Here is a 13,361-nt window from a genome sequence, read left to right on the forward strand (position 1 = left end):
CCCAAAGCAGCACAAATTAAAGCAAAAAGACCAAAAGGAGGAGAAACCAGCACACGCTGTTGTTGACACCTGCCCAGTGCCCACTGTCAGCGGCCGAGTGATGCTGCGGTCCAGTCCCCTTGCTCCTGCATCCCTGGAGCCAACTCTTATCAACGCGTTTGGTTTGTCTTGCAAGGTAAACCCTACGTAAGCTTCAAAGATAAAGTCAACCAATAACACCTGAAGCCAAATCAATTTCCCTACCACGGCCAGTGAGCCGAAGTGGCTCTCAGCATCTTTTCCAAACGCTCTCGCGGGTTTTATTGCTTTCCTTCATCTCCTCCCAAATCTCTGCTCTGAACGTTTCTGCCCTCGCCTGTTCATTTTGGTGTTTTTCCAGGACTCACAAAACAGCCCTTCGGGCTCTGGCAGCACCTCCTGCCCGGGGATGGGAGAGACGCTGCGACGTCCCCTCCGCCCTTCTCACACAATTCAATGGTTGCCTCACAGCTGCAAACACAGACGGCCAGCAGGAGTCTGTAGGTTGATATACTCTCTTAGACAGCCAAAGCCAGGCCTCCAGACTGCATCCACTTACAGACAGGGAAACTGAGGCACAGGATGCACGTTGGGGTTTTTTATAGCCCCCTGGTGAGTCAGCACAGCCAGGGACAAGCTCTTGGTCCCCACGTCCCTCAGCTCCGACATGCGTGATTCGGTGCTCGGGGAGATGCTGCTGGTGACAGACATCCCACCTGGGCTGCCCACGCCGCAGCGAGCCGGCAGCGCGGGAATCACCGCTGCCCACGTGAAACGCACCCGTCCATGTGCTTTACATTCCTGACGTTATTTCCAGGGCTACAGGAACAGCTCGCTCCCATCCCGGGGATGCAAACACAGCAACGACGTGGCTCGTATCTGCCGGAGCAGCGCAGCTCTTCTGCCTTATGGCAGCTTCAGTTCCCCACGTCTCTGAGTAGAGGGGGCCACCCGCTCCCCGGCGGGATGCTCGGGGGCCAAACAGCGGCGAACCGACAACCAGAAGTTGAAAAGGCTCCATTGATTCCAACAGCGTCAATTTAAAGCCTTTAAACGCCAAGCTACAGCTGGGTGCTCTTGTTTGTCCATACCATTGGGTTTCAAATTCGATGCTTAATTCGGGCCCGTGCTGTTGCTCGGAGGGAAAGCGCAGTGATTAGGTTTGTGCCTCGGAGCAAGGGACGCGTTATCTTGTGACACGGGATTAACTCAGCTAATAAAAGTAGATGTTCCTGAGTTCAAAACACTAAAAAAAAAAAAAATTAGGAAAAAAGCCCCCGGCCCTGCTATCTTCAGAGAGGGATCAGCACAAGCGCATCCCCTGGGAAGGGCTGAGCCCAGCAGCAGGAGAGGCGGCGCAGGATGCGTGCCTGGGACACGTCCCCACTCCGCCACCACCCAGAGCCCCTCGCTCAGCCCAGCGCAGCCGCTTCCCACCCCGGGCATCGGCGCCACGGGGCAGCTCCGGGGGGCAGCCCGAGAGGGGAGAAACGCAACGCAGCCCCCATTTCTGTCCTCCTCCAGTTCCCTCCTCCCAATGGGGTAGGATAAAAGAAAAATCTGCTCATGTTCAAGCCAAAAAACATCTCTCATATGATACTGCTTTGACTCTTGCTTCCCTGTGCTGGTGGGAACATCTGCTCCTCGCTCTTAGGGTGCTTCTCTGGCTTTTTCGCTGGGCATTGCTGTGTTTGAGAGCATCTTTCCCCGAGCTCAGCTCAGCCAAGGACCAGGGGCTTTGGAAAAGGCTGCAGACATCCAAGTGGGATTTTTGAGGCCTCTGGAAACCATGAGAAATGTTGGTGGGATCAGAAGCCACCTCTCTCAGCTGCTCTGGCCAAAACTCACCCAGCAGCAAGAGGCAGCAACTCCGCTCCCTCCCCTCCACCTTAACAAGCGCCACAGAAACACCAATGATAAATACATTTGCTCAAATTACACTGGATCAATCCCAGGCTGTCAAACTGGCAGCTCCCCAATACATCTTGAGTTATTCTGCCATTTAAAGGACGCACGCCACGTTTCTTGCCATGCCCCCAAGAACCTTATCACCCGGTCTCCATCCTGCAGCGTAAGGGATGAGTGAAGAGCAGAGCTTTGGGGTGCAAAGCCCTGAGACTCCTCCCTTTACCAAGGGGTTATCATGGGGTTCACCACCTGCATTTCTGCATTTTTAAGGCCAGCAGCAAAATCTGGCCCCAGATTTAAAGACACACATGAATATATCACACCCAGCAGCTGTTCGGCTTGCCGGGAGCTGCTGGGCAACTCTGCTTTTTCAGTTTTTAGTTCCTTGTGATTTGATTCAGGGAGACGTGTAGGAACTTCCCCTCTCTGGATGTGTTTTTCTCGTGGTGTCTCCCTGACAGCGGGGCTGGACCTGGGTAAACCAGCGCCCGCCGGGGTGGCTGCTCCAGGCAGGGCAGGAGCAGGTGGCACCGCGTTGGCAGCCGAGACCGCGCCACAAAACCAAGCAGCAAGTGGGAACAATTTGAAGGGCCCAGGCTGGTCCTCACCGTGCCACCAAGTGTCCCCGTCCCCAGGGTCCAGCCTCTCGGGCTGGCCCAGCAGATGCTCTTTGCTCCAAAGGGATGTGCTCACGCTCTGGGTGCTGCCAGGCTGCGGATCCACGCACCCATCGGCTCTCGATCTATTTTGCAGGCACTCTGCCTGCTTCTGTTATCCTCTCTCCTCCTGTTTGCTCTTCTCTCCTTTCCAAAACCTCATATCTCAGGGTAAGGCTGGGCATGAATTTAAAGAGCAGCTGCTCTTCTGCAGTCGCTGCCTTGCGCAAACGCTACGGGAATTAGAGCACCTTTTGTCAGGTTTTAGCTCAATCCGCTTCGCAAGTGGATTAAGAAACTGGCACAAAAGTACTCGGGATGTGGAGCAGGAAGAGGCAGGCTGCTATTCCAGAATGATAGGAACTGTGTATGCTGCGACTGCTGCCTGCTCCATTTCCCTGAGAAACACAACCTCAGTAACATTTGCATTTAAACCAACCCTGGGATTTTTGAGAGAAGAATTCGCTTAGCCCTAGAAACAAGGATGCTGAGAGAAGGTGAGAGAAGGGGGCAGGCAGGGCCCTGGGGTGGCGAGGAGCAAGAACCTGCAGGACCGGGGGGAAAACAGGAGTGATGTGAGATGGGGGAGGACCCTTCCTGCCGCCGGGCTGTGCTCAGACCCGCTCAGGGCTGCCAGGGAAAGGCGCCAGGGGCTGCGAGCGGCGGCTCCAGCCCTGACCGCGGGGAGACTGCAGGTACCAGCCCCTCCGGAGCGCCGGGGCCGAGCGGCGGGGGATGGAGCGGGCAGGTTCGGGCTGGAGCTCCCGGTGCTGCCCTGCGCCGTTTAAATCCCCGGTGCGGGGCAACAGCGCAGCCCCCCCGGCGGGGGCTGAGTCCCCGTCCCCGGGCACCAGCCGGAGGCTGCGGGCAGCGGAGGGGCCTGGCAGCCCCGGGCGGGGGGCACCGGCCGGGCAGACCCCGCGGAGCCGCGGGCAGGTGGAGGAGGGCGGCCCCGGGGGCCCCGCGGCCGCCCCCGCGTGTGCGCGCCGGCGGGCTCTTGCTCCCGCGGCCCGTGGGTCCGGTTCGGTCCGGCGCGGCCCGGCGGCGCTTCCCCCGTGCCCCCCGCAGCCCGGGACCCCGCACTCACCGCTCGGCTCCGGCTCCCGGGCTGCCCATGGCGCGGTGCGGGCAGAGCCGCAGCCCCGGGGGCGGCGCGGCGGCGGCTCCGGACGGACCCCGGCCCCGACCCAGCCCCGGCGCCGCTCCCCGCCGCGCCTCGGCCGAACGGCGGCGGCGGAGCGGCCGTGGGAGCCGCCCCCCGCGCCCCCCGCCGGGCCGCGCCGCCCCGGGAGCGCGGGGGAGGGACGGGGACGGGGACGCTGCGCGGCCCCGGGCTGCGCTGCCGCCGGGGAACGGGCAGAACCGGCGGCGAAACGCAGGGTCCCTTACCTGCCTTGCCGCGTCCAAAGGGGAGGGGGCTCCCCGGCCAGCCTGGTGTCCCCCGGCTCCGAGCTACCCTGCTTGGAGCCCCTGACCGCATGCCAACAAGCCTCGCTGCCCCCATGCCACCCTGCATGGGGACCCTACCGCACGCCTGGGCTCCCCCGGCCCCACAGCAGCCTGCGTGCATCCTCCCCTACCCCACATCACCCTGCCCTGGGACAGGGTCCGGCTGCCCCCCTCACTGGGAGCCCCCCTCTCTGTGCCGGAGACTTACCCCACAGACATGACCATGGGCCAACAAAGCCATTTCATCCCCGTCCAACAGGGGAACTGGGACAAACAGCACCATAACTCCAGGAAAAATACAGCCCCCAGCCAGGGCTCCCACATTCGTGTCCCCACAGTGGGCTCTGCTGTCCCTCACAGCAACGCCACCTTCACAGGCAGCCGCAGCAGGGCCGGGAAGATGCCAAACTCCCCGAGCAATAACGTGGTGCCCCCCACCAGCACCCACACCCACACCCACACCCACACCCCACACCGAGACAGCACTCACCATCAGCCAGTTCTCCTTGGAGCTCTCCCCTTGCCCCTCTCCAGCCCTGCTAAAGCCTCCCACAAATGCAGATGATTTGGTTAATTAGGCTTTTAGGATGGGAGAGGCCAATCCCCTCGTTAGGGCTGACGTCCTTCCAGGGCAGAATTGTTGCTTTTCTCTGTTCATCGATGCTTTTGTCAGGCTTTAGCATTGCTGGTCACAGGGCTCAGGGGACATGAGCTGCTGAAGCAGAGTGTCCCGTGCCCTTGATCTGTTGCGTGACAGCTGATGAGCATCGCCTCAGCAATTCAGTTACATTTTCTGCATCTGACAGCGGTTTTCAGGCAGGGTTTGGCAGCATGTCCTCCATTTTACAGATGGGGAAACTGAGGGAAGAAATCAGGGTTGAGGAGCAGGGCACAGCGCTGAATCCCAGGCTCATGTAGTGCCACATTCCCTAGTAGATGTTCTTGCCTGAACTGGCTCCACTAGTGCAGGATGCTGCCAGAGATGCCAACAGTTCTCCCGGCTTGGGTGTCTTATCGGTTCCACTTGCAACTTCCATCCCTTGCTGCAGCCCAGTGCCTCTGCTGATGGAGATTTCTGGCTGCCTCCTACCGCTCGTTTGCTCCGGGATGTGGATTTATAATTTCATTGCAGGCACAAGCATCTTGGGCTTTCCCATTTGAGTTTCCTCCTCAGCCTCATCCCTGGATCTGAAGTTAAAACTAGGAGATTTACATGGGTGTGAAGGAATTTCATTGCTGTTTAAACAATGACGATTTATCTGCTTAATAAAAGATGAAAAATCCAAGCGTGAGAAATGCAACTGCTTTAGTTGGAGATGTATTTTTAAGAGGCTGGCATGAGGGGGAGGGCGTACCGGAGCAATCCGTGTTTCATTTCAATTCCCCGGGATGAAAAGGTGATGCTGGCTAATTTAAACCTAGTCATTAAGCTGCTGTTTCAAAAACATAAAGTCAATTAAACAGCATCCCCCCTGCCCTCACTCTGCAGGTCTGCCTTGTTATTAATCAAGGGACAGGGGGAATTGCTTCATCCGTACGGCTCTTGCTTTTGTCTCTGGGAGCCAAGTGCTGATCTGATTTTGTCTGATGCTTTCCTGCCTTCTGGCCAGGGTTAGAGTTGATTTTGGGGGGCAGAGTGCTGGCAATACAGGGGGGGAGCCCAGGGTGGAGGGGGCCACCTTGTCCCTGACCCCTCCCAAAGTCTCTTACTGGAAAACAACTTATTTATGTCTCACTGTGTCCCCTTCATGCCATTATTTTACTTTGGGGGAAACCAAAAGAAGTGATTTGACCCCTCCTTAGGTCTCCTGGACTTTAGCCCCATCTGTCACCTCTGTCCTGAGAGCCTGGCCCTGCACAAAATAGTGTGTGTCCCCCCACCAAAATGAGGATGGGGACCCAAAAACCACATCACTCCAAACTCTGCCTCTTGCTCAGAAACAGGACTGGAGATGCAGCAGGGCCACCTGCGTCACAGCTGTCCCCTGCGACCAGAGGCGAACACGAATGTCACCTCCTCCTCTTGAGGTGTTCCTGGTTTTGGGGGGTGGGAATGTCCCTTGGGGGGGAAGCGCAGAAGTTGCAGGGCCCTGGGGCTGGGGCTTTGGGGGGGTCTCTGCCTTTGGGGGTGTTATTCTGAGCGAGCCAGCACTGCGAGCTTCTCGACAAGTTTTACTGCTTTCTGGGGCATTTTCACACAGACTCAGCAAAATGATTTAAAAAAAAAAAGAGAGAGAGATAAAAAAAAATCACAGCTGCTCTGGCACATGCTCAAAATCTCAAAGAGTTTTTGGCTGAAACATGCTAAGGGAAAAAAATTATCCAATAAACAGAGGGGTAAACTCCTTTTTCCCCCCACTTTGCCTTCTCACAGTGGAGTGCGGGAGCTTTTCCTGCTGGCCGCAGGGTCCAGGGTCCCTCCTGGGTTCCTGGGGACCTGTGCCAGCCCCCGTGCTGGTCCCCGGCCAGCTCAAACGCCGCACTCGGCACGGCCAGCGCCACTGGCAGCCGGTGATTTTCCCCCGCTAAGGATGCAGCAGCGGGAGCCACGTGATGACTATAGACTTTTGGTGGCCGTTAATTCTGACTAATGGAAACCTCGATTAACTCCTCAAAGGAGCCAGCCGATGGCTCGCGGTCCCCATGGCGGATCCAGAAGGAGCCGGTGTTTGATCTTGCAGAAATCGGGAGGCTGGGGAGCTCAGCAAGCATCCCTTTGGAATCGTAGGATCATTTTGGTTGGAGGAGACCCTTAAGATCATCAAGTCCAAGCACAACCTGACTCTGGCACCAAACCACGTCCCTCAGAATACCTGTACGTCTTTTAAACCCCTCCGAGGAGGGCTGGCCTGATGCTGGGAGGGCTGGGGGATGCCGAGGAGCCCGTCCTTGTCCTCGCTTGGTGGGGTCCCAGCCCCAGGACATGGCCGGAGGGCAGCCCAGACACCCCCAGCCCCAAATGTCCCTGCACCAGAGCCAGCCAAGCCACAGGGACTGGGGACAGCACCGACCCTGGAACTTGTACCCCTGGTGCCTCTTCCCTGAGCGTCCGATTGCTCCTCGTGCACAGGGAGGGGGTTATTACCCAATACCCCCCCAGGCAGATGTGCTGGTTGGAGGCTTTGCAGAAACCCAAACCCGAGCGGAGAGTGACACCGCATGGCCAGAGGCAGCAAGGCCCTGGGTGCTCAGGGGACACCACCCCATGCTGTCCCCTCCTCTGGCTGGAAGGGCAGGAGGGGCCCCGCTCCATCTGTGGGTTCCCAGCCAGGAGTGACACCATCCCAGGGACCTGCCAGGATGGGACCTCACACCAAGAAAGGCCTTGAGGTGCTGGAGCGAGTTGAGAGCAGGGAACGGAGCCGGTGAGGGGCTGGAGCACAAGGGTGACGGGAGCGGCTGAGGGAGCTGGGGGTTCAGCTGGAGAACAGGAGCTGAGGGGAGACCTTCTGATCTCTGACCTGCCTGAAAGGAGCTGGGAGCCAGGGGGGCTCTGGAACAAGCGCCAGGACCAGAGGAAACGGCCTCAAGTTGCGCCAGGGGAGGTTGAGGTTGGATCTTGGAACAATTTCTTCCCCAAGGGCTGTGGGGCGTTGGAACAGGCTGCCCAGGGCAGTGCTGGAGTCACCATCCCTGGAGGGGCTGGACAGACGGACATGAGGTTCTCAGGACACGGGGCAGTGCCAGGGCTGGGGGAACGGTTGGACTCCGTGGTCTTGAGGGGCTTTTCCAACCAAAATGACTCTGTGATTCTCATTCCGTGACTGCCTGGCTGCGAGGTCCCCTGGGCTCGCTCTGGCCAGGTCCCCCCATCAGCACCCCAAAACGCAGCCTCCCTGACCCGTGTCACCCACACGGACAGAGGGGCACGACCCGCTGCCCCCACTCCTGGGGCTTGGGGAGCACAGGACAAGGTCACTGCCACGCCGCGAGCACCTCGTGTGACCTGCTCTGCACGGAGCCGGCGCTGTTCCCCCAACAAAGGCCATGTCCTCCAGCTCGCTCTGCCCTGACCCCGATGTTTCTGTGTCTGTGGTTTTGATCTGCTGCAGAGCACGAACCCCTGAGGGAAGACATCTCACCCGCGTATTTACCTATAAAGCACCGGCCATAGGTACCTGCTCTGCAAACACAGCCTGAGCCAATGACTAAGCCTAGTTACTTTTAATAAATATTTGGTAACTACAATGAAAGTTTCTTTGGCCAAGCACCTGCTGTTCCGAGCTGTCCCCAGCAGAAACACCATCAGGTGAAAGGTTTTAATCCAAGCAGGAAGGAGAGGGACCTTTCCCAACTCCAACTGCCGGGGTTTGAGTGACAGCAGAGAGATGGTGAGACGTGGCGCTCGGCTGCATTGAACCACCCCCCAGCGAGCCCTTCTGCCACGGCTGGGTCAAGGTGACAAACTCCCACAGAAGGAGGATTTCTCCCAACCCCTTTTTTAAGGTCTGTGGCTCTGTTTTGCAGAGCCACCGAACACCAGTGCCACTTGCCTTTGGGAGGAGCTTTGCAGGCTCAACAGCTCCCAAAACCAGCACCCCTAATTCCCTGTCCAAAGAAGGACAAAGTGATGGGATGAGAGGAAATGACCACAAGCTGCACCAGGGAAGGTTTAGATTGGATGTCAGGAAAAATTTCTTCCTGGAAAGGGCTGTGGGGCATTGGAACAGGCTGCCCAGGGCAGTGCTGGAGTCACCATCCCTGGAGGGGTTGGACAGACGGACATGAGGTTCTCAGGACACAGGGCAGTGCATTTGCTCCAGAGTGAACAGGCAGCACACGTCCCTTCTCAAAGCATTGGCCATGGTTGGAGATGGCAGATGCAGTTTCTTCCCATTCCTTGTCCTGGTTCACAGCCCCATGTGCTGCTGCGTGTCCACCCGGTGTGTCCGTGCAGGGGCCGGGCCAGGTGATGGCCCCCCATGCCATGCAGTCCCTGAGACTCTGCTCGTGCACAGGACAGAGTGGAGGGAATGCAGCAGCACCAGCGCCAGCAGAACTGGCCGAGACGTAGGCTGGGATGTGCTTGGGCACCACGGCCCTCCCGATGCAGATGGGCAGGAGAAGGGGCAATGAACAGCATCAGCACAGCAGCTTTTTGCCAGATGCTGCTTTATAATACCTCCTCTCTTCTTTGCATGGCAGAGGCACTGGTGGCTTCTTGAAGGGTCCAACACCATCTCTCCATCCCTGCACAAGTGCAGGGATCCATGCCAGAGCCGTGCCCGGTGGGATCCCGGTGCTCCTCGCCGTTGGAGAGCTGGGGGCAGCTGCTCCGCTGCCTGCTCGCTGCCTCCCCGCTAGGAAATTGCTCCTGATGAAATTCAGCCCACATTTCCCTTCACTCAGCTGCATCGTGCGAAAGGCACTCCTCGCCCCCGGCTCCCTCGCCCCCCTCCGTGCGCGTCCTGCCTTTATCTGAGCACAGCATCGAATCCCTCCCGGCAGCTCCAAGCTCATTTTCAAATATCATTAGAGCTGCTTTGCAGGTGATTAGGATTCCAGGCACTGCGGTGCCAGCAAACATGCCATTTGTACCCGCTAGACAAAAACCGTCCCCTGTACCTTCTCTAACCCAAGTCCCCATGACCCCAGCATCTGTCTTCATGCTTAATTCAGATAGACCAGGTTCTCCTCTCCTTAATCCATCAGCTCAAGCCATGGCTGTGTCTGCTCACAGCTCTGGGAGCTGCTGGTTCCCAGTTGGAGATGGGGCCATTGCAGATGAATTGCTGCTCCCCATCCCTGGAGGGGTGGGACAGACAGAGATGAGGTTCTCAGGGACGTGGGGCAGTGCCAGGGCTGGGTTAACAGTTGGACTCCATGATCTTGAGGGGCTCTTCCAATGAAAATAATACTATGATTCTGTGATCCATGTGATGTGCAGGCGTGTGAAAGTGTGCACAAGCATGTGCAGTTGTGTGCGAGGACATGCCCTTTTCAGTCCTTTTTCATGGCCATGCCACAGCGAGGTGCCAAGCCCCACAATTTTCTCTGTCTTCCCAATCCTCCTCCTCAGATTCAGATGGAACCTCCTGTGTTTCAGTCTGTGTGCATTGCCCCTGATCCTATCATTGGGCACCACTGAACAGAGTCTGGTCCATCCTCTGACACCCACCCTGAGATATTGATCAGACTCCTCTCAGCTGAACAGCCCCAGCTCTCAGTCTTTCCTCATAAGAAAGATGCTCCAGACCCCTCAGCATCTTTGTAACTCTCCACTGGACTTTCTCCAGTAATTGCTTGTCCTTCTTAAACTGGAGAGCCCAGAACTGGACACAAAATTCCAGATGTGACCTCAGTTATATGAGGCAGGTGTCAACGCCAAGACAGTTCCCAGGGGACACCACTCTCCTCTCCCTGCAGCACCCAGGTCACACCACTCTGGACCACACCAGCACCCCGTGTCACCTGCGCTTTCCCCTGCTGGGAGCTCCAGCATCCCGCAGAAGCGGGGAGGAAGGGCAGCTCCAGGTTGTTTGCTGGCACGGTTCGCTCCTCCTCACCTCTCTGGTGACAGCTCCAGCCACCCCCTGTCCCCAGCACGGCTCTCGCCCTCCTGTCGCTCTGCATTTGTGTCCCCACTGCCCGGGGGTGTTCGCTGGCAGCTGCCGTCAGCTCCAGCTGCGCTGCCCTGGCAGCCGCCTTGGCAGGGGGATAATCGGGGCTGCAGGCAAAGAGCAGCTCCTGCCGACTTGTGCATTTTCCCAAGCCCTTGGCTCTGTCAGCGTCTTCTAAGTAGATTAAACTTGGAGCCCCGGCAGGGCAGCCCTGTGCCTGCCTCACCAGGTTGCTGGGAGGCAGAAAAGGAGGCTGGGGGGGTTGGTTCTCTGAGTCTGGGAACAGGAAGGAATTGTTGGCCCTGGGGGGGGTGAGAGCCTGGCCCAGGTTCCCAGAGAGCTGGTGGCTGAACCATCCCTGGAGACATCCCAGGCCAGGCTGGACGGGGCTCTGAGCAACCTGAGCTGGTGCAGATGTCCCTGCTCATGGCAGGGGGGACACTGGGGGGCTGGGAAGGGCCCTGCAACACAAACCGTTCTGTGGTTAGTGAGCACCTGATCCTTGTCTCAGAAAACCCCGGGTGCAAAGATGCTGATGCCACCTACCAGGGGCACCGCGCTCACCTGGGGGGCTGTGAAGGGACTTGCTTCATGGGGAGCAGCATCTTCCCTCAGATCACACGAGCCTGGGGGCTCCACATCGAGCAATGGCTGGTGACACTGAGCCGAGCTGTCCCTGCTCCACCTCGCAGGCTGTCCCACCTCAGTGACCCTCCTTGGGCAACATCACCTCACTCTGCCCTGGCCCTTCCCCTGACAAATCTCACAGAGGCTCCATCCAGCCAGACCCCTGCATCTGCTGGAAGCCCCCAAACATACCTTATCAGTGCAAATGAAAGGCAGGAGCAGAGATGCTCAAACACCAAAGGAAACATTGTCTCATAGCTCTCCACATCTGACAAAAACTACTAAAGCTCGATTAAACTTTAGGAGTAACAATAATCCATCACACCACTGCTGTCATTATCCTTGGTAATTGTTTCTATAATTAAGAACCCCTTTGTGTCTTGTCTCTCTGATTTATCGGATAGGGAGCACTCGTGCATGAATGATGCACGGCTGTTGGGAGGACACCCACCCCTGGGCTGCTTGCGTTTGAGAAACGCACGGCCAAGAAACCCAGTGCAACCCTTGGTCCCTTCGTGCCCCTGTGCACCCCAGATCTGGAGCCACCTCTAGAGCACAGGCACCAGGAGACAGAATCAGAGAGTCATTTTGGTTGGAAAAGCCCATCAAGACCATCAGGTCCAACTGTTCCCCCAGCCCTGGCACTGCCCCACGTCCTGAGAACCTCATGTCCGTCTGTCCAACCCTCCAGGATGGTGACTCCAGCACTGCCCTGGGCAGCCTGTTCCAATGCCCCACAGCCCTTTGGGGAGGAAATTTTTCCCAATATCCAATCTAAACTTCCCTTGGCTCAACTTGAGGATCAGCTTGCTGGCAAGGACCCGATCCCTCCTTACCTCCGTGGGGTTGGGATGGGAGTTGTCCTTGGCTCTCATCCTTTACTGTCACCTCCCGTTTTTTTAAGCTAATATCTTGCAGCATTTTAAATGAAATATGAATAAATGCAGAGTTTTGGAGAGTGCACAGATGAAGCTAATAGGACCTGAAAATTACTCTTTCTTGTGTGAGTCACACACCTAATGTATGTGCATATTAATGCCCGCAGCACACTCTCCTTCCCATCTTTGTTTTCAGGAGCTTTCACTGCGGGTTTAGCTAGAAAGAGACACACCACAGCCACCACGGGAGAGGTTCGGCTCGCTTCCCAGCTCAGCCGAACATGGCCATTAGTGCGGGGGTCTGGCCTGCTGGGTCTCACGACTCTTCCATCACGGCGTGACATGCAATACATCTCCGGGCCTCAACTCTATCTCCCAGCTGGACACCAGCCCAGTGTTGGCATCCAGTACAGCGCCGGTTTCTCCGTGCCACCCGACTGTGACCAACAGCTTGGCTCTGGTTCAGGAGACTACAACAAGAGCAGCAGCACAAATATTGGCTCCAGGCCTTTGGAAAACTTCGACATTCAGAGCACACAAGAGCCAAAAATATCTGGCCTGGAAACTGTGCACCTTCCAGGTGATAGCTCTGTTTCTAGCAGCATCGGCGGTGGCCAGGAGCGCCCTGTCCTCCAGGGTGGAGGAAGAAGGGACCCCACAACCCTCCACTGCAGCCCGGGGGACCTGCCTCTCACCACGGCCACCCCTCCGCCCCGCTCCTGGCACCCAGGGACGGGCACAAAAGCTGGGCTCAGTCAACGCGTTTCTGCCTTCCGGCAGAAGGACAGAATCTCCCATCCCTCCCAAGAGGGGCCAAGTCCTCAAAAAGCACCAGGTTCTGTAAAAAAAAATCCCATGCCAGCAAACAGGCTGGCTGCAGCACCACCAACCCCTCCCCAAACAGCCTTTTAGCCACGAGTGTGTATTTTTGGGATGTACAAGACTTATTCTGCTGTAACTAGACAAAGGCCACGTGCAAGCAGGTATTTAGGGCAGCTCATTCAGGCACGGAGGCAATCGGCCGCCTCTCGGAGCTGAGCCTTCGCACACCAGCAGCAGCGTGACCATCATCTCCCTCCTTTTCACCCTCACCGACAGTACAAACATGCACCACGTACCTACCTGGGCTGGATTAAAGGTGTTGACCTTGGCTTAAAGCAGCTCCACAGCCAGTTCTCACTCCACCAAGCCATTTGCTTCTTCCACGCTTGTCTGAGGAGGTCTCTTCTTTCTAAATCGGGGCTGAAGACTCTGGGAAGCTTCAG

The sequence above is a fragment of the Caloenas nicobarica genome, chromosome 27, assembly GCF_036013445.1.
Source record: "Caloenas nicobarica isolate bCalNic1 chromosome 27, bCalNic1.hap1, whole genome shotgun sequence".
NCBI lineage: Eukaryota > Metazoa > Chordata > Aves > Columbiformes > Columbidae > Caloenas > Caloenas nicobarica.